This window comes from Notechis scutatus, chromosome 6 (genome assembly GCF_049901735.1).
Source record: "Notechis scutatus isolate UNSWTSFEM ecotype Mainland chromosome 6, rNotScu1.2, whole genome shotgun sequence".
In the NCBI taxonomy this organism is placed as follows: domain Eukaryota; kingdom Metazoa; phylum Chordata; class Lepidosauria; order Squamata; family Elapidae; genus Notechis; species Notechis scutatus.
Window position 1 is genome coordinate 1626573 of NC_142014.1, and position 27629 is coordinate 1654201.

At 40.9% G+C, this 27629-nt stretch overlaps 3 long non-coding RNA genes across 3 annotated transcripts; 2 read left to right on the top strand and 1 right to left on the bottom strand.

Moving 5' to 3' along the window:
• Positions 1 to 370: 370 nt before the first annotated feature.
• LOC148130089 (uncharacterized) lies at positions 371 to 22005 on the bottom strand. Its single transcript, XR_015750240.1, has 3 exons — positions 21388 to 22005; positions 19976 to 20151; positions 371 to 827 (listed from the first exon to the last, which is right to left on the bottom strand). It is a non-coding gene; the product is annotated as an uncharacterized LOC148130089 (long non-coding RNA).
• LOC148130090 (uncharacterized) lies at positions 5595 to 7436 on the top strand. Its single transcript, XR_015750242.1, has 4 exons — positions 5595 to 6060; positions 6237 to 6380; positions 6625 to 6792; positions 7378 to 7436. It is a non-coding gene; the product is annotated as an uncharacterized LOC148130090 (long non-coding RNA).
• On the top strand, positions 8304 to 12811 carry LOC148130091 (uncharacterized). Its single transcript, XR_015750243.1, has 3 exons — positions 8304 to 8473; positions 12145 to 12348; positions 12598 to 12811. It is a non-coding gene; the product is annotated as an uncharacterized LOC148130091 (long non-coding RNA).
• Positions 22006 to 27629: the final 5624 nt, after the last annotated feature.

Consider the following 27629-nt stretch of genomic DNA (forward strand, 5'->3'; position numbering starts at 1 on the left):
GGGAAGAAGAGGCAGAACCTGGGGATGGAGTTAAAGAGGAATCGCCTAGAATCTCTACATAGCCACAAGCAAACAGTCCAACTCCCCTTGAATACCTGCTGCAATGCCTCAAATGAGATGCCGTCTCCAATTGTTGATTTCCCCTATGTGGAAATATGTTGTTAAATATGAATGTTAAAAACAAAATCCACATTTTAGTCCAAACCCCTAGAAAACCACGATACCGGCATTTGCAGTAGTCAAGAAAAGTAGCAGATTGGTCATGCCATGCTTGCATCAAACTCTGCAGACTTTATCTTGGGAGTCTTCATCACTCAAGTTTGAAGTAAGACATTTTTGTGTAAGAGGGAACTTTTGGGCCCCAGAAGAAAGCATCTCTCCATCACTGCTTCTTTGGGGCATCTCTTTCCTCCTGCATGAAAAGTCTGGGCTTCTGGCCCAGCTCCTAAAAAGAGAAAATTAAAATAGCTGTTCACCTCCTTTCAGGAATCTATGGGTATTTGCCTCCAAGTTTATTGAATTGAACACCAAGAAAGTACATAAGTGTCAGTCGGTGCTCCATTCAAAATCCAAGAAAGAAATACTTAGACTCCATAAATTAGAGAAAAGAATTCTTTTACTGAAAAAGAAGCGGTAGCATCAGTAGGATTCTGAATCTGAGAAATAAGGCGCGCAAATCAGATATACAAAGTGATGGAATTGTTCCCACCCCCATAGTTCAAAAGATTCCTCCAATTAAAAGTTCGGAATATGATCATGTGGACATTTTCAGGTGGTGATGAGGCCTCTGTCCGTTGACCTTGACATATTTTGATAAAGGTTTGCAGCTGCAGAGAAAAGAAAGCTAAGCGAGAAATAGAAACCTAAAAGCAGGAATCTATGCTCCCCCCACTCCTCATTTACACAACACAAGAATGTAACACCTCCAGCTCTCTTCCCAGACATTAACCCCACTCCTCCCCCGTTACTTATGGCAGCCAAAAGATGCAAAGCAGTAGTAGAAGATCTTGAAGGCTGACAATAAGTTGTACAAGATGACTAGCAAAAAGTAAGGCCGGGAACAGAAGGTAAGAACAGAGGGGTGTGTGTGTGTGCGTGCGTGTGTTGTGTGGTAGAATGAAAGGGATACAAATATAAATAAAGAGAAGGAAGGAAAGGGAACATTTTGTGCAAAAGAAAACCTCAGGAACGAGAGGAATTCTGGTTGAGACGTTTAGGCGGGACTGTGCTCTTCGTTTCCTTTCTCTTTCTTTCTTTTTTCTTTCTTTCTTTCTTTCTTTCTTTCTTTCTTTCTTCTTTCTTTCTTTCTTTCTTTCTTTCTTTCTTTCTTTCTTTCTTTCTTTCTTTCTTTCTTTCTTTCTTTCTTTCTTTCTTTCTTTCTTTCTTTCTTTCTTTCTCCTGGCTCTGCCATTGCTGTGTTAGAAGCCAGGCATTGGGTTGTAGAAGAGAGGAGGAGAAATCCTATCTTTAGGAGAGGGAAGACTGTCAATGCTCAGGGGACACAGGTTGGGGATCAAAGCCGTGGAGTCTTCTGGACACTCCTTGATGGGATTGGAATTCTCGGTGAGTCTCCAGCTCCTTTTGCTGGACTTGGCCCTTTATTAATCAATCAGAATAACAAAACATAATCATGGAGGGAAAAAAACTGATCTCTATGAATATAAATGGATTGAACTCAGCTACCAAAAGAAGAAATTTTTTTCACAAATTAGAGAAGTTAAAATTTGATATAATTTGCTTACAAGAAGTACACATTAAAAAACAACATGAACAATTACTGACACGACCAAAATTAGGGAAAATATTTACTTCCCTGACTCACTGTAAGAAAAGAGGAGTGGTTTTATACATTAAAGAAACTATCCCAGCAAAACTGATCCATACTGATGAAGATGGAAGAGTATTAATGGTTGAAATAGTGGATAATAATACAAAAACACAATTTATGCCCCGAATGATAAACAAGAAGAATTCTATAAAAATTACATATGAAAATAATTGAACTGGACTATGCTAATATAGTTATGATGGGAGATTTCAATGGAATTGTAGACAATAAACTGGATTATACAGCGACAGCATCAAGACAAAATAGAAAGACTCTCCCCAAATCCTTTTTCAAAATGATAGGTGAATTAAACTTAAAAGATATATGGAAAGAAAGAAATGCTAAAATTCAACAATATACTTTTTACTCAAATAGACATTTATCATGGTCCAGAATAGATATGATTTGGACATCAACAGAATTAATATCTAATATTCAAGAAATAAATATTGAAACAAGTACATGGGCAGACCATAATCCAATGACAATTAAATGGAAAGGACAAAAAAAGATCTAGATGGACATTAAATAATACTATTTTAAAGGAAAAAGACTTTTACACAATGGATGGAGAAAGAATTGGCTTTCTTCTTTAGTGAAAATAAAAAAGAAGATACTTCAATACAGAATGTTTGGGATACAATGAAGGCATATGCGAGAGGATTAATAATAGACTATACAAAGAAAAAGAACGTTAGGAAGAGGCAAACCATCAAAGCTTTAGAAGTTGACCACAAAAACTGGAAAAAGAATTACAGAAAATGCCACAGAAAAAAGATATTAAACTTAAAATGGACATAATTAAACATAAAATGGGTCAGATAGAGAAAGAAGAATTGGCACAAAAATTAGAAGTGCTAAACAGAACTATTTTGAAGATGCAAATAGGCCAGGTAGATGGTTAGCATACAAACTGAGAAAGGAGAAAGAATCAAGGAAAATATTACAGTTAATAGACGATCAAGGCCAAATGTTCAACCAGAAGTTATGGGTAAAAAGATGTAATTTCCACCTTTGGGAGGTACTTTTTTATTGGGTTAAGATTTAATTTAAATGTGGCTTGATTTCATGTGGCTTGATTTTTTTTAAAGAATCTGGGACTTCAGGAACAACTGAGGGAGGCTAATAATTCTCTCAGCGAATACAAGAAAATGGTAGAAGAGCTGAAAGGGAAAACCTTAGCCCCAGATTCTCAGATTTCAAAAATTGATGAGGAATTGAAACAAAAGGAAGGAAAATGTGTGACACTTTAAAAGCATTATTATTATTTATTAGATTTAAAGACCACCTGGTTCCAGAATAATTTTGTTCAGTTTATAGTTTTTTAAAAAGAAAACATCTGAAGCATTTGGAAAACTATATCCCATATATCCCTCCCGCAAAATAAAAATATTCCACCAACAACAAGCCTTCTGAAATCCTTTGCTGTAAGGCCTTTAAAGATTCTTGGAATATCATCAGGGAAGGAGTTACATTGGATCTCAGAAAGGATAGGCAGAAGCCATGAGAGATATCCAGATACAGCTTCATAGGTTATAAACAACACCTTGAATTGCACCTGGAGCTTCTAATTGGTCTTCAAAGGCAGCCCGACCTAGATTGCATTGCAGTAATTCCACCTGTAGGTTACTAGGACTTGAGAAACCATCTTTGACGGGTTTCCTGATCCAGGAATGAATGCAATGGGTAACACCAGATGAAATTATGCAAAGGTACTCTATCATAGTTGCTACCTGCTCTTCAAGTAGGAGCAACAAGTACCAGATAACCCACAGATTAAACACCAGTCGTGACAAGAGGAGTGTAACCTCATCCAAGGCTAAAGTTGGTAAAACCAAGTGGCTGGGTGCTCAAAAGTACACAGCTACCTGGTTTTGACAGGATTGAGCACGATGCTTTCAACATCTGCTGTTTAAAGTTCTCCAGTGCCCTCATCAATAATTTTTATTTGAAAGTTCACAGTTATTCTAAAGTTCACCGTTATTGAAACTCTTGATGTTTTCTTGAATTGCATTATAGAAATTGATGTGCCGACTGGGTTTTATTTCATGATGTAATGAGTTTTGTTTTCTTTTTCTTTTGTTATATTTTAGGCTGAGGATACTCAATTGGAGATGGAGAAATTGTTAGCTTATGTAAAATTACAAGAAGATGAGGTTAATACACAGAAGAATTTAGTTCTTGAGGAACAACAGATGTTTCAGAAACTTGAAGAGGAATTTAAAGAAGAAACAAAAAAACTAAAAGAAAAGGTAAGTAAATGACAAGTAGAATAATGTTCATAAATATGGCCTAAAAATTCAGAATGACTTTTTAAGTAAGCCCAGGGTTTTTTTGACAATATGTCCCTTTTATATTTTAAATTATTTCTAAAAGCATCTAATTTTAAAAATTCAAGATAGTATAGATGAAAAGGAACTCTTTTCCCAAAATTACACAGAACATATTCAGAAAGTAGAATTGATTATCAGTTGCAATGGTGATAAATTTGAAAATGGGATTACCCGAATTAATAGAGGAATGGAACATTTTTCCAAATTACCAGAAGGTGAGCATGATATCTTGCTGATGTCCTCTGAGGAATCGGTCTTAAGGGAAGAAAAGATGAACTGGTTAGGACTTTGGTTTAATCCACCATGATTCTTTGACATTCATTGAGGCTTGATTTTTTCTTACAAAATCTATAAAATAAATTAAAACTTGGGGAGCAGAGGTGTATTGAGTTTCATATTTGTTTTATTTCTATAAGCCATCCAGAGTTATCATTAGTTGGGAAGCCATATAAATTTCTTTAATAAATTAAAATTTTGTCTTGATTCAACTGATAAATTTTCAGTTCAATCTGTACAGAAAATTCTGCTGCCAAAGTCATTTATAAAGCAGAGTTCTAACGTGGAAGGACTATGGCTTGGCCAGTTCCTGTTCATTTTTCCCCCCATAAATGTTATGGTGGATCACTTAGATTTAACTTTCTGAACGCATCTCCTTTCAACTTTAAGCAGACAGAGGAGCACTGGTAGCTCTGGTTCAATTTTGCAGGGACGGTCCTTTGGACACAAACCATCATAGTACCAAAATCCTGCCAGAAGGATTTTGCCAGAAGACCTAAGAGAAAAATGAGTTAAATTCTTGGACATGATCTTCCATGATAGCTCTTAAGTAGGTCATGGAAGCTGTCCTGCACAATATCCCCAGAGAAGTACCACCACCATTCTAAAAACTTTTTGATTGAACTGAGATTTGCAGATCTCAAACTATAAACTTAAGAAAAGTCTCTGGCACAAATGTATGGTATTCGGTTGTGTCTCTTTTCACTCTTAAGATGTTCTACAACTGGAGAACGGCCAATTGAATGAGAAGGGCAGAATATGTTGTCAGCATTCAGTTCTAGATATCCCTGCATACACACTACACCATTGCTAGATGGGTACCAGATTATTTGTAACAATTTTTGCTGGTCAAACTATTATCCCTTGAGCTCTCCCCTCCACCCCCAGCCATCTTTTTTTTAAAAAATCTTCTATGTTACAAATTGACCAATTCATTCTTTATGTGGCACAGTTTTCTATCATATTGAATCAGAGAACTGGGGATAGGGTATAAGCCCCAAAATTCCCAGGACATCATTTTTAAAAGTGGGAAACTTCCAAATTACTACCTTCTCATTAACCCTACAATGCACATGGGGAAAAAATAAGACAAAATCCTGACATCTATGACATTGTCCCATTATTAACCTATAAACCTTGTGTAAATGTTTCCTCTGGATTCTGATTGTTAAAAATAAACCCTCTGCTATACACTCTTGGTGCCTTTCTTCGTATTTCTAAATAATCAGAAGTTTTGGACTTAACTCCCAAATAATCAGGGGTAAATGCAAAGCAGCCCAATTCCTCTTCATCAAAATCATGTTTCAGATCCAACACCTAGAAAACAATTCTTGCGAGCTGCAGCAACTGCTCTGCCTGAAAGAAGAGGAGAGTCAGCAGAATGTAGACAACACGAAGGATGCAGAACAGCTGGAAAGTATCTCTGAGTCCCAAATGGAAGCCCCGCTGAGGGAGAAAGCCGAGCTGGTTCAGAAAGTTCAGAGCACTGAAGAAAACATCAAATATATCAGCCAAGAAAAAGAGCACCTGAGAACAGAAATGGAGGTTCTTCAAACCGAGAAGGATAACATGATTCAAACTGTCCACCATCTGAGTGTGACTATAGCGAGGCTTGTTCCAGTGGTAAGAATTCATTCACATTCATTCATTCATTCAATTTATATGCCGCCATCTTGTTTCAAAGTAAATTAATTTGCTGCCACCTTTGAGGGAAGTCCTTTTTATTGGAATAGCATTTTATTTAAATGTGGTGGTCAACTTGATTGCATGTGACTATTATTATTTTGTTGTTGTTAAAGAATTTGGAACTGCAGCAAGAACTGAAGGAGGCTAATAATTCTCTCAGAGAACATAAGGAAATGGTAGAAGAACTAAAAGAAAAAATTGTATCTACAGATTTGTATCTACAGACTTTGAAAATTCATGAGGAGCTGAAGAAAAAGGTAAGAAAGATGCAATTTTTAAATGTTTTAATACTAAAGAGTGTCTCTTGTTTTAAACTCCCCTTCCCTGGTCAATATTTTTTATTTAAACTAAAGGAATTGGTGGAATCACAATTTCATGAACTTAATATTTCTTTGTTTTATACATTTATGTCCTGAATAATTGTATCTCATGACATAATCTCTCTCCTTTCCTCTCTCTCTCCCCCTCTACACACACACACACACACACACACACACTAAGAGTGAGGATAGTCAACTTGAACTGGAAAAATTGATGTATGTAAAATCACAAGAAGATGAGGTAAATATTCAGAAGAATTTGCTTCTTGAGAAACAGCAGATGTTTCAGAAATTTGAACAAGAGATTAAAGAAGAAACAAAGCTTTGAGACCTAGCGCCATGCAACAGGGTGAGCTGCTGTTATTGCCCCCTGTAACTGACTACCTAGCAGTTCTAAAGCATGCAAATGCAAGTAGATAAATAGGTACCACTTTGATGGGAAAGTAACACATTCTATGTACTTCAGCATATGATCATGCTGATCACATGGCCACGGAAGTGTCTTCATACAACGTTGGCTTCCTCAGCTAAGAAACAAAGATGAGCACCGCCCTCTAGAATCAGACCTGATTGGAGAAGGGAAGCCTTGAGCTTTATATACCGTACTAGCCATTTCTATAACAACAAACCTATCTAATCAACAAAACCCAAAATCGAAGTTTCATATTTTTTTCCATTTCAAGCACAAAAATCCAAAAGTGGCTTCCAAATAGAAGCAAAATTAAGTGTATTCATTTATTTAATCAAAGCAGTCAATTTAGCCATCCCTGCTAACACCATCCATTTTTTGCAACCATTCGTCCGTTGCAGGAATCAAAAATGTCTTTCCATTTTTAGAGTTCTATTAAGTATCCTATTTAATTGGACATAATCTGCTCATATTGATAATAAGTCAGATAATAAGTCACCACTGAATATATATTCTCCTTTCCAGGATTCTGAAATGAATGTCAAACGAAAGACGCAAGACTGCTTTGAAATCTTGGAGACAAAAATATTCGAATAATGGTAAATGCTATCACCATTTATTTCCCATTGATTGAATCTGCATTAAGTGGAGTTCTAACTTCTACCTTTTATCCTTCTTCTGCCTATTCTCACAACAAAGACTGAACTCCATTTCCAATTATACCCAATCTATCTATAACTTGTATATTATACCAGAAAACAGAGGAACATCCTTTTGCAATCCAGGAGGTCTTGATATAGAACGATGAATTGTAAATCTAGTGGTTTCCTCAGAATAATTGCTACTCCAAGAACTCTTCTCTTGTGCTGCTGGTATCAGGGGTGTCTTCAGATTATGGTAAAAAAAAACAACACCAACCACCTCACAATGGCACTGGTAACAGTGTGATTGAAACTCCATTTCTTTTTTGGAATATTGTACTTAAAAGATGGACAGTGTTGATCATGCAATTGTGGCTGCCATTTTGAGATTGTCATTTTTTAAAATCACACTCTGCAGATATCTTGCACAGCTACTTTTCCTCAGCTGTCTATGAATATATAATGTATATTCTGCTAAGGGGGAGGATTAGAGCAAGGGGAGATCTAATGTTCAACAATGGGTACAGTAGCTTGTTCACATGAATGCAATTCAAAAAATGCACTCTGGTTGATCAAGACATGTTTCTTAATAGCACAAGATTGTGATCTTTTTGACTATGAAATTTTATTTTATTCCTGCTATGGAATAAAATAAAATTTCATAGTCAAAAAGATCACAATCTATGCCTTTAGTGGTTGTGAGAAAAACCACTGATTTTCAAAGATGAAAACCTTTGTTAATTTCAGCCTGTTTCCTTTTTATTTCAGGAGGCTCTGAAGAAATTTCCAGAGCTGGAAAAAGATCTGAATATTTCATAAAAATCTCTCTTCAGATCAAGAATCAGTTTGATAGCAAGAAAGCTGTAATAGCCCAGTGGCTTCCTGACATTTCTCCCCAGGAAGCCAATAACATCAAAAGGCTTCAAACAGAAGATGAGCGTATAAGTAACAGCCTCTACAACTCGTTGAACAAACTTCAGGTACTAGCTTTAAACAATGTTTCGTATCACATGCTAAACCAGGGGCCCCAAACTTGGTAACTTCTTGGTAGAATTCTGGGAGTTGAAGTCCACAAGTCTTAAAGTTGCCAAGTTTGGAGACCTCTGTGCTAAACTATTAAGTGCTTTGTTTAGTTTTAGTTTTGTATGTACAGGTGGGCCATGACTTACGATTGTAATGGAGTCTGCCCATTCAGGTCATAAGTTGTGACCGCCATAGAACAGGTGATCACACAAGTGACCCAATTTTACAACATTTTAGGCAGTTTGCCATTAAGTGAACCTGTAGTCATTAAGTGAACCCATTGTTCATTAATGACCACAAATTGGGAAAACTAGCATTAACTTCCAGGTTTGGGCAAAACCCAGAAGTTAATGCTAGTTTTCAGCATAAAATGTGATAAACCCAGTCATGTGACCACACAACACAGGAAATGACTGCGTGGTGGCCACGGCTGTCAGAACTTCACAACAAGGTTGTAAGTACCATTTTGTCTGTGGTAACTTTGGTCACTAAGCGACCGGTGATTAGTCAAGGACTACCTGTATCTAAATCTATCCTTTGGGTTTAAACTATGATTCATGGCTTAGTGGACCTTGCAAACTCAGTTATGGCTTAATCAGTAAATTAAGTTAAATAAATTCCTAGAATAAAGTCACATGTGAATCTGTTAGTTTCTATTAGTTCTTTCGTACACTTTACATTACAGGTAATCCTCAACTTGCAACCACAATTATGCCCAACATTTCTGTTGCTAAGCAAGACAGTTGTTAAATGAGTTTTGTCCCATATTACGACCTTTCCTGCCATAGTCAGTGAATCACCACGGTTGTTAAGTTAGTATCACAGTTGTTAAGTGATAATGGCTTCTCCATTGACTTTGCTTGTCAGAAGGCCGTAAAAGGTGATTACATGACCCCGGGACTCTGTAACCATCATAAATATGAGCTAGTTACCAAGGATCTTAATTTTGATCACAAGACCATGGGGATGCTGCAGTGGCCATAAATATATTAACAACTTTTAACAGTCAGTAAATGTAAATATGTTCAGGTTTTAAGGCAGATCTCTCTTGTATCAGAGCAGAGGTCTATCTAGCTCAACCTTCCCAGAATTCCCTAGCCAGCAACCCTTTGTTGGGAATTTGAGACAATGTCTATATATCCGGAGGGCACCCAGGTTGGGAAAGTTGATCCAGTCCACAATTCTGTTGTTTGTAGTCTAAGTGGTATCTTAGGAACAGCCAGTTCTGCACCTCAGGAACAAAACACCACAAACTCTCTTCAACGATGGGCAACGTATGATTCAATAAGTGGGGAAAAAAACAGGCTGTTGCAGTTTTTAATAGGGCGGTAGCCCACATTAAAGAAGACAGGTTTTGTGGCACCTTTGAAAGCTGAACAAACGTATTGTAAAGTTTAAGTTTAGTTACGGAGTAAAGCTAAAATGGTGTGCAGCTTATCCCAAGATAAATTACTAAACTCAACTAGTTTTTGAGCTCTTGTGTTCGGTTAGTAATAGCAATAGCACTTAAACTTGTATACTACTTCATAGTTCTTTTCAGCCCCTCTCTAAGCAGTTTACAGAATCAGCATATTGCCTCCAACAATCTGGGTCCTCATTTTACCCACCTCGGAAGGATGGAAGGCTGAGTCAACCTTGATCCGTCAGAGTTCCAGGATCGAATTCCTGCCTATGGGCAGAGTCAGCCTGTAATACTGCAGTTTAACCACTATACCACCACAGCTCTTAATTAACTTCTTCATCTCCAGCAGTACTTGTTTAGCTGCTTGTGCGACAAAAGAAAGGAATACTACACAAACGTCAGCAAGTACACAAGGGAGCTGCTTGATGAGCGAAAAAATCAACATGCACAGCGAATGCAAATTCAGGAACTCGGAAAGCCTCACTTGAAACAGCAGGGACCTGGATCGCAGCAGCCTGGTCTCTCTGAACTGATGCAGAGCTTGGATGGTCTCACTGAGGTAATGGTTTTCCAAAGATTGCCTGCTTGGGACTGGAGTTGGGGAAAGCAACATTGCCAGGACATTGCTACGTCTCCAAGCACCATTTCCAAACCCCCTCCCTCAACTAAACTACAGTTCAGAAGAATGAAATGGCCAAAATAACATGCATTTGGAAAATTTCACACACTCCCACAACATTTGGATATGGAAGCATCTTGACCATTGCATAACAGAACCTGAAATATTTGTCATCCTGTGTTGTGGGCTGTGATAATGACTTCCATCATTTGCTGATTTTTTTTTTTAAAAAACTATTTAATTAGAAAATGTACATTTGTTGGTTATACAACAATAAAAGCAATAACCCTGCAGCTCCCTGGCAACAGCAATCAGTTAAAGAAGCCCCTTGATGAGACCTATCCCACTCCAGATTCCCCAGGCCCATTGGCAAAGCCAAGGTCTTCAGAGCCTTGTGAAACAGGGTCAAAGTGGGGGCTAGTCTTATCTCTGCTGAGATGATGAGTTAATAGCAAAAGCAATAGCACTTAGACTTATATACCACTTTATAATGCTTTACAGCCCTCTCTCAGTAGTTTACAGAGTCAGCATATTTCCCCCAACAATTTGGCTCCTCATTTTATACCGACCTCGGAAGGATAGAAGGCTGAGTCAACCTTGAGCCTGGTGTGATTCAAACTGCCAAATTGCAGGCAGCAGAAGTAGCCTGCAGTACTGAACTCTAACTACTGCGCCACCACGGCTCCGAGTTAAGGTCAGTCTTTAGAGCCATTTCCTGGAGACTTGTGTTCCAGAAGTCAATAGGCTACTAAGGCTGATGCCGCAAAGGTTCTGCCTCTGATCCACAATGATATTGTACAATGCCATTGAAAAGCCAAGGTCTTTCAGAAGTCAGTGAAGGACTAGAGAGCCACTGGCTTTTTTTTTCTGTTACCTTTCGCACCTGGATTCAAAAGAAAAAATACCTATGCTTCATGGAAGACAGGTTATTAACAAGTTAAAACTTTTTACCTTTGATGCCTATGGAGATTCTTAGTCCTCCAGGTCATGGTTGTCCCATGGGTGCTTTTTCAAGAGCTGAAGAAGTTCTTGCAAAACATATTCAAAGAAAAACCAGAAAGTCCAATTGCCTCTTGAAATAAAGCACCTTTGGGTTTTTATCTCGATGTAATAATAGATGCTGTCAATACTGCTTTTCTTTCCAAGAGAGCTCAGGGCAGTTTCTGAGAGAAGAATTAAAAAAAATGTAAATGAAACCATCATATAAAAAGTTGAACATTCTGTTTGACAAAAATAAATATTTACATAATTCTGGGGGAGGCTACTTTGTCAATTATATTCAAGATGGCACAGAAGAAGGAATACTAAACCAGAGTTAAGCATTTTTCCTAAAGGCTGTAATTTTTCAAAATCAGCCCTTGGCATGTCCAATTAAAACTTGCAAGAAGAAAATAATGTATCTATTGGTATTTCATTCCCACTATGATGGCTCTGTGGACAGGTGGGAAGATAAATCAGCTTAAACGTTTCTTTTCAGTGTGGTTAATTGAGCTAGAAGGGTTAATACTGTATCTGTGTTAAAAGGTTTCTGCATAAATTCTCTTCCCAGTTACCATGCTGCAAAAAATAAGTCATGATACATCATTTTTATGTATTTCTTGGCGCAGCAAATGTCAAAAGAAGTTTCTGAAATGGAAGAAGAACTCGGTAGCACAGAGGTTACGTTACAAGAGTTGGAACATAAGAACATTGAGGTGGAACAGTATTTGGAACGGTGCTCATATGTTGATTTCCAAGGCTTTGAGGCAACAACAAAGCAAAATATTGAAAAGTTTCAGTCCATTAATCAATTTCTACGGCCCAAAGCTCAGGTACGAGATGCAGATTTAAAAGGTGTAGCACAATATTATTGTTTTTGCCTTGTTAAGGGTGCGCTTGGAGATAATGCTGTACATGTAGTTGCGTGTTTCTTATAGTTTAATAATCCAAAGCAACTTGGATTATTGGACATGTTGATCTAGTTTGCAGAAAGTGTGTTCTGGTGTAATTGGATGACTCTATGTAAGAGATAGCAATGTAACATACCTCCCTTAAGATTTATCGCTGCCTTTATATTACAGCCCTATTTTCAAGCTAGATCTGCGCTGGAAGCCATAAATGCCAACTACTGCAGAGAGATTGATGCTACTCTGAAAGCATGTAGAGAAGAAACAAAGGAACTGATTCTACAGTTAGATATGTTAGAAAAAGATCAAAAATCCTGTGGTGTTGCTAATATGTCACGAGAAGAAAACCATAAGCTAAGATATAAACTGGAAGCAACCGAACAAGATACAAAGGTGTGTTTTTGTTAAACTCCTGTTTGACACCTCAGCCTGATGTCTCTTCATTTGTCTAATCTGATTAATGCTTAGTTCTTTTCTATGCAGCTTTTCCTGGTATGCCATTTATTAAATTTCTATTTAGTCTCTGCTTTCCCAAATATATGATGTTCCCAAATCCATTCTAGTTCTTAAATAGGTTTCCTGAGAGAATATGTTTTATCCAACTTTTTTAGTTGAAAAGAACAGATGATAGAAAAATTAGTTCATCAATGAGGCAGACTTTGACAAATCATGACATTTTGATTTAAAATAAATCTATAGGATGACGCTTATAAATCTGTGGTTGCAGGAAACATGATATTGGGTAATCTCTGCCCTATAAAAATAAAGAGTATTTTCCCAATAAATGCATGAAATGGCACCGGGTTACCTTTTATAAATGAGGAAGTACCCTGTTGGGAATTAGTTTTGCTTATATTCGTCTTCCTTTGATGCTGCATCTCTTACTATTGTTTTTCTGATCGTTTTCACTGTTTTCAGGCCACACTTTTTTTATAAAGAGCCCAGCATTCAAAATATTGGAATCATTGTGATCTTCAGAGCTTCAGATCCAATTAACTCTACATGTATCGGAGTTATCACCAATAACAGCTAAACGTTTTTTCCACCTTTGAAAATAAAATCTGGAAGTGGTGTTCCATTTTCTAATAACACACTTTCTTTTTCAAAGAATCTGCAGTTGAAAATCCAAGAACTAGAAAGCATAATAAATGAAGGAAGTAAGAATCTCCAGGAAAAAGAGAAAACAATAGCCATACTAGAAATGAAACTTAATGTGAAAGCTTCCAGGAGTGAAGTCATCAAGCTTCAAGCTGCATTAGAGGAAAAAGAAAATTGCTTAAGAAATGCATTAAGTGAGAGAGAAGCACTCAGGGTATTGTATGTATAAGTGACTTCTCATGTTGGGAGTAAAATATTTATTCATGGGATTCACACAAATGTCTTAGATCTTCACATTTTCTCTCTGCAATTCCTATATAAAACTTATGCAATGTTCTGGGCTGCTGGACACTGGAAGGCAAGTTTATACAAAGGAATTATCAGCTCACAATGTTATGCTTCCTCCCAGCCTTGCTTGTGGCTAAACATACTCCTCCTCAAAGAAAATGAAAGTGCTCTACAACTTTGGCCCATTCTCTGGTGTTCTCTAGTATTTTTAATGCAATTCAGTTATTTGTGGAATGAAACCATGGAAGGACAATTTCCTGCAGATCAGATATGGCACCAACTGTGATTTGACAGGGTGCTAACTCTGATCTCTTGCTGGATCCAAACCTCCATCTGAAAAGGGTCCTGACATTATTACTTTGATCTGAAGAGGTATGTAGCTCATTTTTACTAAAAGTCTATTATCTAATATGTAAATATGATTTCATTTTCTAAAGTGCTTATTGGGCACTTGGAAATATACAACTGTTGTTGTCTTCTCAAGAGATCATGTTTTTCTTTTTCTTACTAGGCCCAGGTGGATAAAGGTGTTGGATTATATAAGGAGGAAATTGAAGGCCTGAGAACTCAGCTTGTTAATTAAAGCTGATATGGCAAGAATGAAACAATCCAAATTGTTTGATCGAGAGTAAGTTCCATTTCCTTGAAAAGGCAATTCTATAGAGCACAGATTCTGTCCTCATTTGGATATTTATCATCTGGACACTTGGTGCATTTTTCCGTATCTGAGAAAGCAAAAAAGCAATATTTCTTTAATATTTTGTCCTTTTATCTTACAAGAAATGCCTTCTTTGGATAACAGCTGATACCTTGGGCATTTCCCAAAAGTATTTCTTAATGATTTCATTAAAAAGAGCATAAGAAGGATATAATTTTTTTTAGAAAAATGTAGTTAGGTGTATGAAGTTGAGGGAAGTGCTAGGATGGTAATTATTTCCAGTATAATGTATAGAATCTTCATAGGAACCTATGTTATTAGAAGTTAACAATGAATCATATAATCTTTTTATGCAAACATCCTGAGTCCTGCCACCTGGCAGTTAATATACTGGACTTTTTTTTTAGTATTTATTTGATTTGTCAATCGCTTACAAGATACACAGATATAAGAATAAATATACTGTAGTTTTGAATATATGAGATAGATACTTATAAGAAAAATAAAAAACAATAGGACAGGGATGGTAGGCACGATAGGTGCGCTTATGCATGCCCTTACAGGCCTCTTATGAAGGGGATGAGGTCAATAGTAGCAGTCTAAGGTTAAAGTTTTGGGGGTTTGGGGAAGAAACCACAGAGTCAGGTAGTATTCCAAACATTGACCACTCTGTTGCTGAAGTCGTATTTTCTGCAGTCAAGTTTGGTGAGTTTGTATCTATTGTGTGCTCTTGTATTGTTATAATTAAAGCTGAAGTATTCATTTGCAGGTAGGACATTGCAATGTATGATTTTATATACTATATTTAGATCGGACCGGAGGCGGCGTAGTTCTAGGTTTTCTAGGTCTAGAGTTTCATTGACCTTACTTGGATTTGGGGAGAATTCTAGAGATCAAATAGAAAGTGTTTTAAATGAGATCTAGTTTGGTTTTGGGGAGAATTCTAGGGGTCAAATAGGAAGTATTACATTGATAGACTTTATTTTATAAAAGAAAATAAACCAAACCTACCTATAATCAAACAAACTGAAAATTACACTGCTAACCAGTAGAAAAAATTATAAATTTTATTTATACAATTTATTTATATATTTTTGTTCTGTCTCACCTGTGGCCACGAGGTGAGAGTCCAAATGTCCAAAGGAGAAAAAACACAAACAGACAATATCAGGAACAACAGAGTTAACTTTCCTTTGGCTTAATTCGTCGTTGGCAGTTTTCCCAGAAGCTGTCAGCAAATTCAGATAATGACCAGAACTATAAATCAGAGCTGAATGGCAAACAGAAAACTTTTTCCAAACTGCAAACGCAAATAACAAAGTTTGACCCGAACGGGGATTCCAAGCTAACACGCCTCCTTATATTTCCTGAGGGGCATGTCAGTCTCTTTCCTCAGTCCTTGATTCGACGTCTCCTTCCAGTTTGTGCTTGACGTTTCTGCTTATGTCTGTTCCTTGCATCAAACCAAGATTCTTCGGTTTGATCTTCATCCAAGGACTCTGGCATGTTCTCCTGATTATCTGCCGACACAGGTGTAACTAATGAGGAAGGTCCTGGAGAGGATGAGGATTCGGAAACTTCCAGCAAAGCAGGTTCAAACCCTATCTTCCTCTTCCTCTTGGCTCACATTTGTGTCACTCAACAAGGCAAGCTCAAACCTTAATGCCAGATCTTCCTCGAGCCTATGTCTTCTGACAGAGCAGGTTCAAACCTCTGAGTCACAACATTTATTTATATTTATAATTTAAAGAGGACAAAATGAATTTTCTAACGGAGATATTCCAAACAAGAGTAAGGAATACATATGGGTTCAAAGACCATGATTTTCATCTTGCCAGAGGAGGAAAAATGAAGTGGCATCTGTCTTGCACAGCGTCTATGAAGGAATCTGACTGTCACTGAGCCTTGCAATTAGAAATATCTACTTTAATCTTAATCTCCAGCCTTTTAGTATCCCCTCTCTGTTGTATTCCTCTTTTCTGTTGCTTTCTGACATTATATCGATTTTTCACCTTATTTTTCCCTTTCTTGGTTGTTTTTTTAGAACTTAAATTCTCCATTTTCTTTTCCCTTTTACCCTTTTCTTTCTCATTTAAAATCATATGTCCATTAAAGGTGGCTTCTTCTTCATCATCCCAGCCTTTTTCTTGTTGCATTTCCTGATAAGTAGAAATTGCCAGGAGCCCTTGCCTTCTTCTTCCTCTTCTCTTAATTTTTCAAATTGCATTTTCAATTCTTCAACAGATACCATTGTGAAAAAATTTTTAAACAATCCAAATGTTTTCTTAGTCTTTCAAAAGATAGTTCACAAAAGTCCCAAAGTCATCAAGCAATCAAAATCAGCACAATCAGCACAGTCTGTTTCATTTAGCACTTTCTTCTACTTTCTCTTCCTGGGGTAGAATTCAATTACACAATTCCAAGGTATTTTTTGGAAGTTTTATTGCAATTTAATCTCTGATCTTATAAAACTCCAAGCAATCTCCTTCAACAAACGTTGGTATAAATCATTTACCTCTCTTCCTTCCCACTTAAAGCAAAAAGATTTTAATTTTTAAATGTCAGTGTTTAGAAATCTAATGTCCTCTTGGCTTTAATTTTCAGAGTTAGTACCTTCTGCTGCCAAAGTGGGTATTTCCGATTTCCATCTGCTGTCTTCTTGGGGAAGGAGAGTGAGGAGAAAAGAAAAAAACTTTCCCTTTACTTTCCACCGCAGCTTAACGATCTTCTGGGAAACAATATATCACTTAAAGAGCCAAAGTTCCAGGGTATTCAGATGTTAATTGTCGTCCCGGTTCAGCCTTCTCTTTCTTCACTTCCTCCTGCACAAAACTTGTCCAAGTGCTTGGTCTTTTTAAAATTGGAATTTGAAAGGAAATAAAAGGAATTCCATTATAATAAAATAAAAACCCTGAAAACTGAAACGCTAGAATATTACAAGGGGAAAAAGATACATGAAGAAATTGCCCTGGGATTATTTGGTGACTTTGGGAAAAAGTTGGAAAAGAAATCAACAGAAGGAAGCTGGAAACAAAGATTTACAGACACTGACTGTTGAAATTTAATATAAAAGACGCTGGTTGCAATAAACTACTGGACAATTGAATTGGACATAAATATGAAAGAAAGGAAAATAAAAGAAGAAGTAGTGTACAAAATGGGAGAAATGTGTGTGGAAATAAAATTGGAACAACAAAATAGGAAGGAAATGATGAAAGAAAGTTTGGAAATGTACAGCATTATACTACAAAAATTAGAAATGGTAATGCAGATTAAAGAACAAAGAGAACCAGAGGGGAGGAGTGAAATAAAGAGGAAACCAGCCCTAAAGAACAAGTGGAACAACATTAAAACAAGGAAAAAATTAAAGTTAAAAATGTGAGGTTTGATGTGATAATTAAAGGGGGAATTGTTTGGAAAATTAAACAAAGGAAAAGGAAACAGCAGAAGAGGGAATTACAGAGGAGAAATCAAGAGAGGGAGGGGGATAAAATAAATAGTTGGAATAAGAAATGGAGAGAAATTATAAAGGAAAAAGGAGGAATTAAGACAAAGGACCAGAAAATGATGGGAAGTAGAAAGCAAACAATGAAAAGAAATTATATAGTCTGGAGAATGAGATACAATGGGTAGAAGAAGAACAGGAAGGGGGATTCTGCAAGATAACGTGTCGTGATATATAAGAACATAGATTTAAAAATGGAAAAGAATGGAACTGATATTTTTCTTTTAAGGATTATTGTTAAACCAGACAAAGATTTAATGAAATAGATATGAAAATGGGAATTTACTGTAATAATATTAATTTATATTTAATAAAGCAGTGAATAAAGTTAAAATGAGATGAGAATTGCAATGGAAAGACTATTATCAGTTTCTAAAATTAATTGAATAAATATTTTTGAAATAGATGATTTAGAATGTAATTGAGAAAAAAAATACCATGCGGAATCTGACACACACACACAAACACACACACACATAAATACATGTGTGATATGTAGTAGTTAGATTGTTATTAATGTAGAATGTGATAATTAAAAAATGACTATACTACGGTAAAGCTTTATAATGATTTAAAGGGAATAAATTGGGGGAGTGTATAAGGCAAAGGGGTGGCAAGCTCGAATTGACAATTAAAGGGGACACCTGGATTATTAGAATTAGGATGGAACCTATTGAACAATGAATGGAATAATAGTATGTGATGGAATTGCAAATGTGACAGATAAAAGTAAATATATGTACTGAATATAGAAATAAGAACCTTAGATAATACTGTAAAACAAGATATGAGAATATTTAAAGAAAAATGAAATAAGTTATATGAATTGGAATTGGATAAGTGTAATGAATATAAGAATATTTGAGAATATTTAAAGGAAAATGGAATAAGTAATAATACGATATGAAATTGAACACGAAAGATGAATATGTAACTGTTATGTCTCGCCTATATTCACAAGTGAGCATACAAAGTTCCACAGTTCCAAACATTCAAACAAAACAGAAGCAGACTACAAAAGGGTTAATAATGCTATATTCCAGTCCTTGGCAGACTTCCCGGAATCTGTCTGGTAATTCAGAATGTCCATAAATTACAAAGGCCGCTCCACACGTATCCTTTCGACACATCAAACACTTTGCTTCCAAGCAAAGTTTGAGAATCATCACGCCTCCTTAAATCACCTGGATGGGCGTGTCAATCTCCCTAATCAATGTCTGGCTTGACGCCTCCCCTCAGCTTGACGTTTCAGTCTCCTCCTAGTTCTGGCGTCAAGCCACGATCTGTCAGCTTCCCTACTCGACGCCTCTGACTCATTTTGTGGATCAGTTGCTGGCATGAATGAGGTCGAAGGTTCTGGCGAGGAGTGTCTGTCCGACAACCTCTCATCCCCCTGGCTCACATCTGTGTCCTCTAATAATTCAGACTCCACATTTACAGCAGGCCCCACCCTTTCATCTTCAGAATCATCAGAGTCAAAACTCACAGCAGGATCGATCCTTTCAGTCACAACATGTAACTATGGTCATTTTGTATTGAAATGTAAAAACCTGGAACCACACTGTTCACCAAGAGATGTATTTTTAAAATATAAAAATAAAAAAATTATTAAAACAAAAGAAAGGGAGGCAGGGGAACATGGGATATGGGTTTCTGCATCCCCAGGTCTCAAAGGAGGTCGAAAGAGGATTTTGCATGTCTGTTTTCCGTCTGCAAAACGAAGCTCCTGAGCTCCCCTTCCCTCCCTCCTTTCCCCACACGGGGTGAGAGGCTGCCTTGATTCCTCCATCTCTTTTCACTTGGTTGTCTCTGACTTCTCCCTCTCTGTGCGTGTGTTTGTTTTGGGGTGTGATTTTTTTCAACTATGCAAAGTTCTGATAACTAGTTTTTCATTAAAGTTCATTTTATTCTTGGAATCCGGCCACAATATTACATCAACCCCTTTGTGAAGGTGTCACTGAGCATGTTTTCAAAATAAAGAAAACGTCGCTTCCATTTCAGACCTGTGACACGCTCAGACATTAACTGTCTCCCGGGATTGTCTCTTTAACCACGATGCCAACAAGTGTCACACTTCTTTTTGTCTTCATCCACAGGTGCCGTGTATTCCCTCTGGGGCCAATTTCAAGAATGAAGCTCCCAAACCTCTCAATTCCAGATGACGGATTTAATTCGATCTCTGTCCCTGTCATTATGAACCACATAGGGATTATTTCCCTTTCATGTCCCTGCAGAGAAAGGCCCAAGAAACTCTGAGTGCAAGAACCAGCTGACCTATCTAGGGATCCCTCCTGAGAGGGAGAATTATGATCAAAGTTTCAGCTCTGCTCTGTGGCCGAATCCTCCCGGGAGACTCTGGGCAGAGTCTGTGGCAGCTTCTCTCTTCTCCCCCCTGACCCCGGATGGAAACTTTCCCTGCTGGAGAACTTGGCTTCAGGCAAAAAGTTTCATTGAACAATTTGAGAACTTTGAACTTCTCTCCTCCTTAAAGATCAGGGCTGCCTGGATCCCTTCCCAGCAAAGTTTGCTCCCCTGGGGAAAAGAAGGGCAAATGGAGCCCCCAAGAAGCCCCTTTTCCATCTCTGCTTCCTTACAATTCAAGGGCTGAAAGTTTCTCCTGGTTTCTTCCCATTGGGGCGATGGCTGGGCAAACCACCTTTGGGGTCCCTGCAGAGGCAGAAGAGGGAGTCCGCTGCCCTAGGTTGGTTAGCATTAAAGTTGGACTGCTCAATTTGTGGTGAGTGTGTGTGTATGAATGCTTCATTGGCCAAGAGCGATTGGACACACAAGGAATCTGTCTTGGTGCAAATGCTCTCAGTGTCCATAAAAGAACAGATACATTCATCAAGCATCATCAGGTACAACACTTAATGATAGTCATAGGAAACAAAAAGCAATCAAATCATACTTAGGAAACATTAAAAAAATCATGAGGATACAAGCAACAAAGTTAAAATCTTAGTCACAAGTGTGCGTGTGTGTGTGTGAGAGAGAGAGAGAGAGAGAGAAGTCCAACCTCCAATAGCATTCTACCCATCCTATAGAGTCTATACAGACAGTATATATTCTATACATCCCAGGATTTCTCCCCTCCCCCCAGGGTGGAATCTTGCCAGGCGTGGGAAAATCCGCCGCTCCTTTCCCACGGGGAGGGGCACCCAGGCCCTTTTCCCACCGCCTTCCACAATCCTCCTCCCCCCCCGCCTAAGGGGGAAACCCCGAAAAGCCCTTTGGTTCTCCCCAGCAGCCTCTAGGACCCCCCCCCCACAAAAAAAAAAGACCTAGCCCTGCCTGCGCACAAAGTCCCACCCGGGGTCCCCACCTGAGCAGTTCAGGGCGGGGAAAGGGGAGGAGCCCAATCCTGGCCCCGCCTCCCCGCAGGGGGGCAGAGCAGAGCCGATTCCCATCGCGTGACCCCCCCCGCGGAGAGGCCCCCCTCCTTCCCGCCCCGGGGAAGCCTCGCAGCGTCGGGCGCAGAAAGCCGGGAACAGCAGTTTCAGAGGAAGAAGGGCGCATGCGTGAGCGAACGTTGCCCGTATCAGCCGGATGGAGAGACGATTCCACCTGTGAGGCTCTTCCACGGAAGGCCGGAAGTAGGCATTCCTTTCCGCTCTAGGACCTGGCAGCTCTCTGGCCTTAACCCTTGCGCTGCGCCTCGATCAGTCAGGCATAGATGACGCGGACTACAGAACACACTGGGCCTCCCCGCAGCCCCCCCGATAAGGTCCCCGGCGGTTCCTGCACGCCAAGTCCCCCCAGCGCCCCCCCAGCAGTCCAAGGCGGATCAAAGGGGGGAGCAAAGTCGGGGGGGGGAGCAAAGCCGGATTGCCTCCTGCGACCCCCTGCCCATCCTGAAGCCTCAGATCCTGGGAGGCTTCAGAGGGCGAACAGAGCATGCGCGAGAGGACGTTGCCTGCAGTGATTTATGTACGGGGGGGGAGGAGAGAATTCCACGCGGAAGGAAGCGGGTACTCCTTTCCGCTCTAGGATGTCACAACTCTGGCCTTAACCCTTGCGCTGCACTCTGCTCTGGCAGGCGGAGATGAGAGATACGAACTCTATATCACCCATGAACAGGGCGTCACTGGGCGCTAGGCCTTTCTCGAGAGGTGAGCTCCTCCGTGTCCCATCATCCACTCCCCGCACCCGTCTGGTCTCAACGCCTCTGGGATTGGGGCGCAAAGGCGCGTCTCTCTCCTGCCTCCGCTCGCAAGGGGAGCTGCCGTGGCTGGCCGGGACCACCAGGGGGCGCCCTCCGCAGGCGGCCTGCGAGCCTCAAGAAAGGGACTGAGCATGCGCGTCTGCCTCTTGCGCGCCTCTGCTTCTCTCGGTCCCCAGCCTGATGGAAAGTCCCGGGGGGGGGGAGAGGGAAGAGGGGGTGAAGGTACTTTGTGAAGGTACATTTCCGGGTACATTGTGTCCCCCCCGCCCTTTGCACCTAGATACGCCCCCAGGTCCAAGAGGCTGCAAGAGAGTCTGCCAGGGAGGAGCCTGCCCAGGAAGGGGGTCCCCACCAGAGGGCAGGCTGGAGCGGGGCGGGGGCTCGCAAGTAGGGGGTTCCTATCTCCTCCGAGCCCCAATCGCAGCCAGTGCAGGAATCTTACATATCACTACTTATTTTATTTACCATTCTATGCCTTCTATATTAACTTCTCCACATATTTCACACTTCTTAATTCTACCTTAATTAATCATCTTAGTTTAAATCATTATATTTGTATCTTTTTGTCCATTTTTATCATCCCTTTGTCTCATCCCTTATGAAAAAAAAAAGAAAATCAGTTTCTCCTGAAATCATTAAACAGAGTATGATGCCTTTCTATCTCCCCCCTAAGTTAATCAAATTAATCTTTAAAATAATATCTAATACCCAATCAGATTTTGATTGGTACATTCTATCTAACTAATACATCCAACACAATTAAGTGCATAATTAGAGAATAAATCCAAATATTAAAAAGAAATACTATAATAAAAATTTTATAATAACATCAATACCATAATTTTATTAAACTCTTTAATTAAAACAATGTTCTAAACCTCTCCTATTATTAAGTTTTAAAACCAATCATTTTTAAACATTTTAACATTTTAATCTCTTATCAACTCTTAAACCATTGCAATACTACCATCTCATCTTATGTACCTTGCAAAATCTTTTTTTTAAAAAAAAAATTATACTTTATCCATTATCCTAAAAATTCCTTTTTCCATTTAATTTCAAAACGTTGTAGCTTTTCTCCACCTTTTCCCTTTCTTTCTTTTCCCAACAAACCTTTCTACCCCCCTTCTTCTAGCCTCTGCCTTACCGGCTTCCCTTCTCTGTCGTATTTCTTTTCCCCTTTGTTTACAATCATCATATTGGTTTTGCACTTTATTTTTCCCTTTCTTAAATGTTTTTAGATCTTAAGTCCTTAAATCCTTTAGTTTTCTTCTTTTCTCTTCTTTTCTTTTCTTTCTCTCTTCCTTTTTTCTGGATCAAATTCTGAGATTCATTAAAGATGGCTCCTTCCTTTCTTTCTTGTTCCTCTGCTGTCTTCATCTGTTGTAATTTTTGTTGATAATTAGTAAGCGCCATTTCTAAGAAAAGGAAAGCTTCTTCCACACCATTTCTTAGTTCCTCAACAGAAAGAGCCATTATAAATCTTTTCTTTTCTTTTCTCCTTCTTTCTTCTTACAACAACCAGAATATTCAAAAGAAAATAAAAAAGATAAAACAGTCCCAAAGTTATCAATCAGTCCAAACCAAGGCAGAGTTCTCACTTTCTCCTTCTGGGGTGATATCAATCAAAGAGAAAGAAAGTCCAAATCTGTTTAAAGTCTTGTTACAATATATTCTAGTCTTCAAATCCTTAAGGCATCTGCTCCAACAAATCTTAGCATACAAATATTTTCTTTTTAATCCTCTCTCTCCCACTCATCGCTTAAAACCAATTTCCACCTAAAACAATAGGTTTCTTAATATCCAGTTATTTATTCCGTAGGAAAAGAGGGAAAGCTATCCTTTCAGCACCTTCAAGCAGCCGCTTTTTCCTCTTCTGGCAGGTATTATTCAGAAAGTCATACTTTTCAGGAATTTTATTAAATATGTCTTAGAGTCCTAGGAGCCAAGAAAAACTTTCTCCTCTCAATCACTTTCTCCACTTCCTCCTGCGCATTCTTACCCGGCTGCCAGCTTCTTTGTGGCGGCCATTACGGACCGCCGCTGCACCGTCCTGGGAAAAGGGGTTCTGCCGGCCAGGGAGGGGGTCTGCAGCACCCCAAACCCTTCTCCGGATCCCCTACCTTCAGCTGCCCCTGCAGGGGCAGCTAGCTCCGTGCCCGGCTGGGTCGGAGCCCCAAAAACGGCTAGCGCGGCAGGGATCGCGCAGCTTCCAAATCCACGCTCATGGCTTCGACAAACCGGAAGTCCCCCATTCTGTGTGTGTGTGTGTGTGTGTGTCCATCTGCCTGCCTGGCCCTTTCCGGCCCTTCAGCTGGACTGTGAGGCTGGTGGGTGAGTCCAGTCCGAGACTCACCCTGGATCCCCCTCCCCTCCGTAGGTGGGAGGCCCAGAGGGTGGGAGAGGGCTGGTAAGGGCCGTTTCTGCCCAGCTCCAAGGCCGGGAACCCTGGCAAGGCCCCCTCCACCCCGGGGCCATGTGAGGGAGGCTTCCGTTGCCCTGAAGAGCCAGCCTGGAGGGGCCGGATCCCAGGCACTTGGGACGCCTCTCTCAGCCAGGGACCCCGGAAGGAGGAGGAGGAGAGCCGGAGCTGCCCAAAGGGACGGAGCAGATGGGCAGAGGCCCCAGAATGTGGACCCTTTCCGGCCAAGAGAAAGGAGGGAAACCCCCTTTGCAAAGCAGAGGAAGAACCAGCCCAGCCAGGACTGACTGGTGGAAGGCGGCTTATCTGGGGGGGCAGCTGCATCCCCAAAACTCCCTTGAATCTGCAGGTGTTTTTCCCTAAAGAGATCCCAGATGACTGCGATCGGCTGGAGAGAGAAAGGATCCCCCTGGACCACAAGGGGAGCTTCTCCCTGTCTGGAGGGGGCTGAAGGGGGCTCCCTGCTCTCCCCACAGACACCATGCCAGCCCCGGGAGGGAAAGGGGTTGCAGAGCAGCAGAGGGAGGGGAAGCCCCCGTCCTTCTGGGAAAGGGACTGGGAGGACTCAGGCCCAGCCTCAGGAGAAGCAGCCCCAGGAAGGAGGAAGCGCCAGTCTGGGGCTCCCCAGCCCCCCACTTCAGGGAGGGGGCCTGCCAGGAGGGACCCTGGGAAACGGTGGCTGCCTCCCCCACCCTCTGCGGCTGGAGCAGGAAGGGCCCCCGAGGTTCAGGTGGGGGGCTGGGGGTCCCACTTGGATCCCTTCCTGGCCCCCTGTCCCTGGAGACAGGAGCTTGGTTTGGGGTGGTGGAGGAGGCCTTTGCCTGGCTGAAGAAGGAGGCTCCTTCCTGGGGAGCAGAGCTGCTCAGGCCCCCGCCTGTCCCAGGCCTCCCTGCCCGCCTCTCCTGGGGCCAAGACCGGATGGAGCAAAGGCCTCCCTTCCCTTTGCTTGGCCCAGATCCCTTCCCTCCTCCCGGTTCAGGGCTGGCGAAAGGGCTGCAGAGGAGAGGATCCAGCCCTTCCACCCCCTTCCTTCCTTGGCTCCCAGGCTGGAATGGAGGGGATCCCCCAGGCAAGAGGGACCCTGCACAGCCCCCAACAGCCACACTCCGTGTGTGTGTGTGTGTGTGTGTGTGTGTGTGTGCGTGTGTCTCTCTCTCTGGGGATCCAAGTGGGGACCCAGCCAGGTAAGGAAGGCGGCAAAGTCCCAGGAGGCCCCACCTGCCTCGCTTCGTCACAGTCGCACTCTGGGCCTCTGGTCGCCATTGTGGGTCTTTGTGTTCAATGTGGCTGCCCCATTTGGGAAGGAGGCCTCCAAATGAGCCTCTAGAGCAGGGGTGTCAAACACAAGGCCCGCGGGCCAACCGGCCCGCCAGACCTGCGTCTGATGGCCCGCGGTGCCGCCGCCAGCCTTGCAGCCTCCCCCTTTTTTTTTTTCAATGAATTTACTCCGTGCCTGCACGGAGTAAATTCATTTTAAAATGGCTCAAGTTAAAAAAAAAAAAATTTACTTACCTTCCGGGACCTGGCCCGACTTCTTCCTGCCCCGCACTGCTCCCTGGGTGTCGGACGTGACGTCATCACGTGACGTCCGCCCGACATCTCCAGGGATCAGAGGAGCGCGGACGCCGCGGAGAGGAGCAAGAAGAAAGAAGTAAAAGAAAGAAAGAAGTAAAAGGTAAGTAAAGTAAATGGAGGGCAGATGGCTGGGCACTATAAAAGGGGCAGTCCAACAGCAGCCTGAAAGCGAAGTTCCAGGATGCGACAGTCGACGACTTTACCGTCTCCTCCCCCCTGCTTTGATGCCACAGCTCCGACTTCAAGCTGCTCGTGTTCTGTCCATGTTTGGGAGCACTTATCTATGTGAACAGATGTTTTCAGTCATGAATCTGAACAAGACCAAGCTCAGATCACGCATCACTGATGATAACCTCCATGCTGTTTTGCGGATTGCTACAGCACAAGACCTAACGCCAAACATCGATGGACTGACCTTAGGAAAGCGATGTCAGCCATCTAGTCAGTAAAGTTAAAAAAAGGTAATGCCTTGTGTTTTCCATATGTTTAATAAACAGTGTTTGGCAATATTTGTATGTTTAAAAAAAAAAATGTTTGTTACCAAAAACATTTTTCAATACATTGTACAATAATTGTACATTTGAATATCTACTTGTCATTATTCTGACTATGTTTCTGCTTTCAGAGCTAGTTATTACTTACATTATTACAAAAAACAGTAATAATTGAATGCAGTGACATTAATTTATGATAATAAAGAGTGGACACATAGACCTACAGATACAACCGGCCCTTTGATGGGGACCAAACTGCTGATGCGACCCCGATGAATTTGAGTTTGACACCCTGCTCTAGAGGGTCCTCAACTGACAACCATAATGGAGCCCCCCACCCAAAGTGCTGCGACTCCCCCAGCACCTGGACAAGGACCCTGGTCTCTCCTCCTGGGCCTCCATTGTCCCCCAAGAGAGAGGAGCCAAGTGGGGGGCTCCCAGGGTGAAGTCCCCCTCATGGAGGGGCAGGAACCAGGACGGGGGTGGCTCAGGGAGGGGGCTTCCCAGGAGCAGGAGGGGCTTCTGGGGGCAGGAAAGGCCCCTCCAGGCCGCCCTTCTCTCCCCTCTGCAGGGGAAGGGAAAAGGGACAGTGGTTTAGTTTAACGTCATTGTACCTTGTTCAACGAAATCTTCAGTGCACATCATAACCATGAAAATAAACACAAACATCCTTCACATTGAACCGAAACTGCACCCATGACACCACACCAAGACCGCACTATACAGCAGCTCCTTGGTCTTATTGGTGTTGAGGACCAAGTTATTGTCTCCACACCACAAAAGCAACTGGCCTGTACTGTCCAGACAGTATATAGTTAATTGGGAATTGGGAGCTGTCCCCTTGAGGGAATGTCTCATGGGAAATGTAGTTCATGTCATGTGGTCCCATCTGTAATCCTGATTGGTCACTGAATTGACCCTTGGTTGGGTTGGGGAGTTGCCTTTACTCTTGCTTGGACCCCAGCAGCGTGTTGGAGTCTCACCCTTTGCTCCATCATTACGGG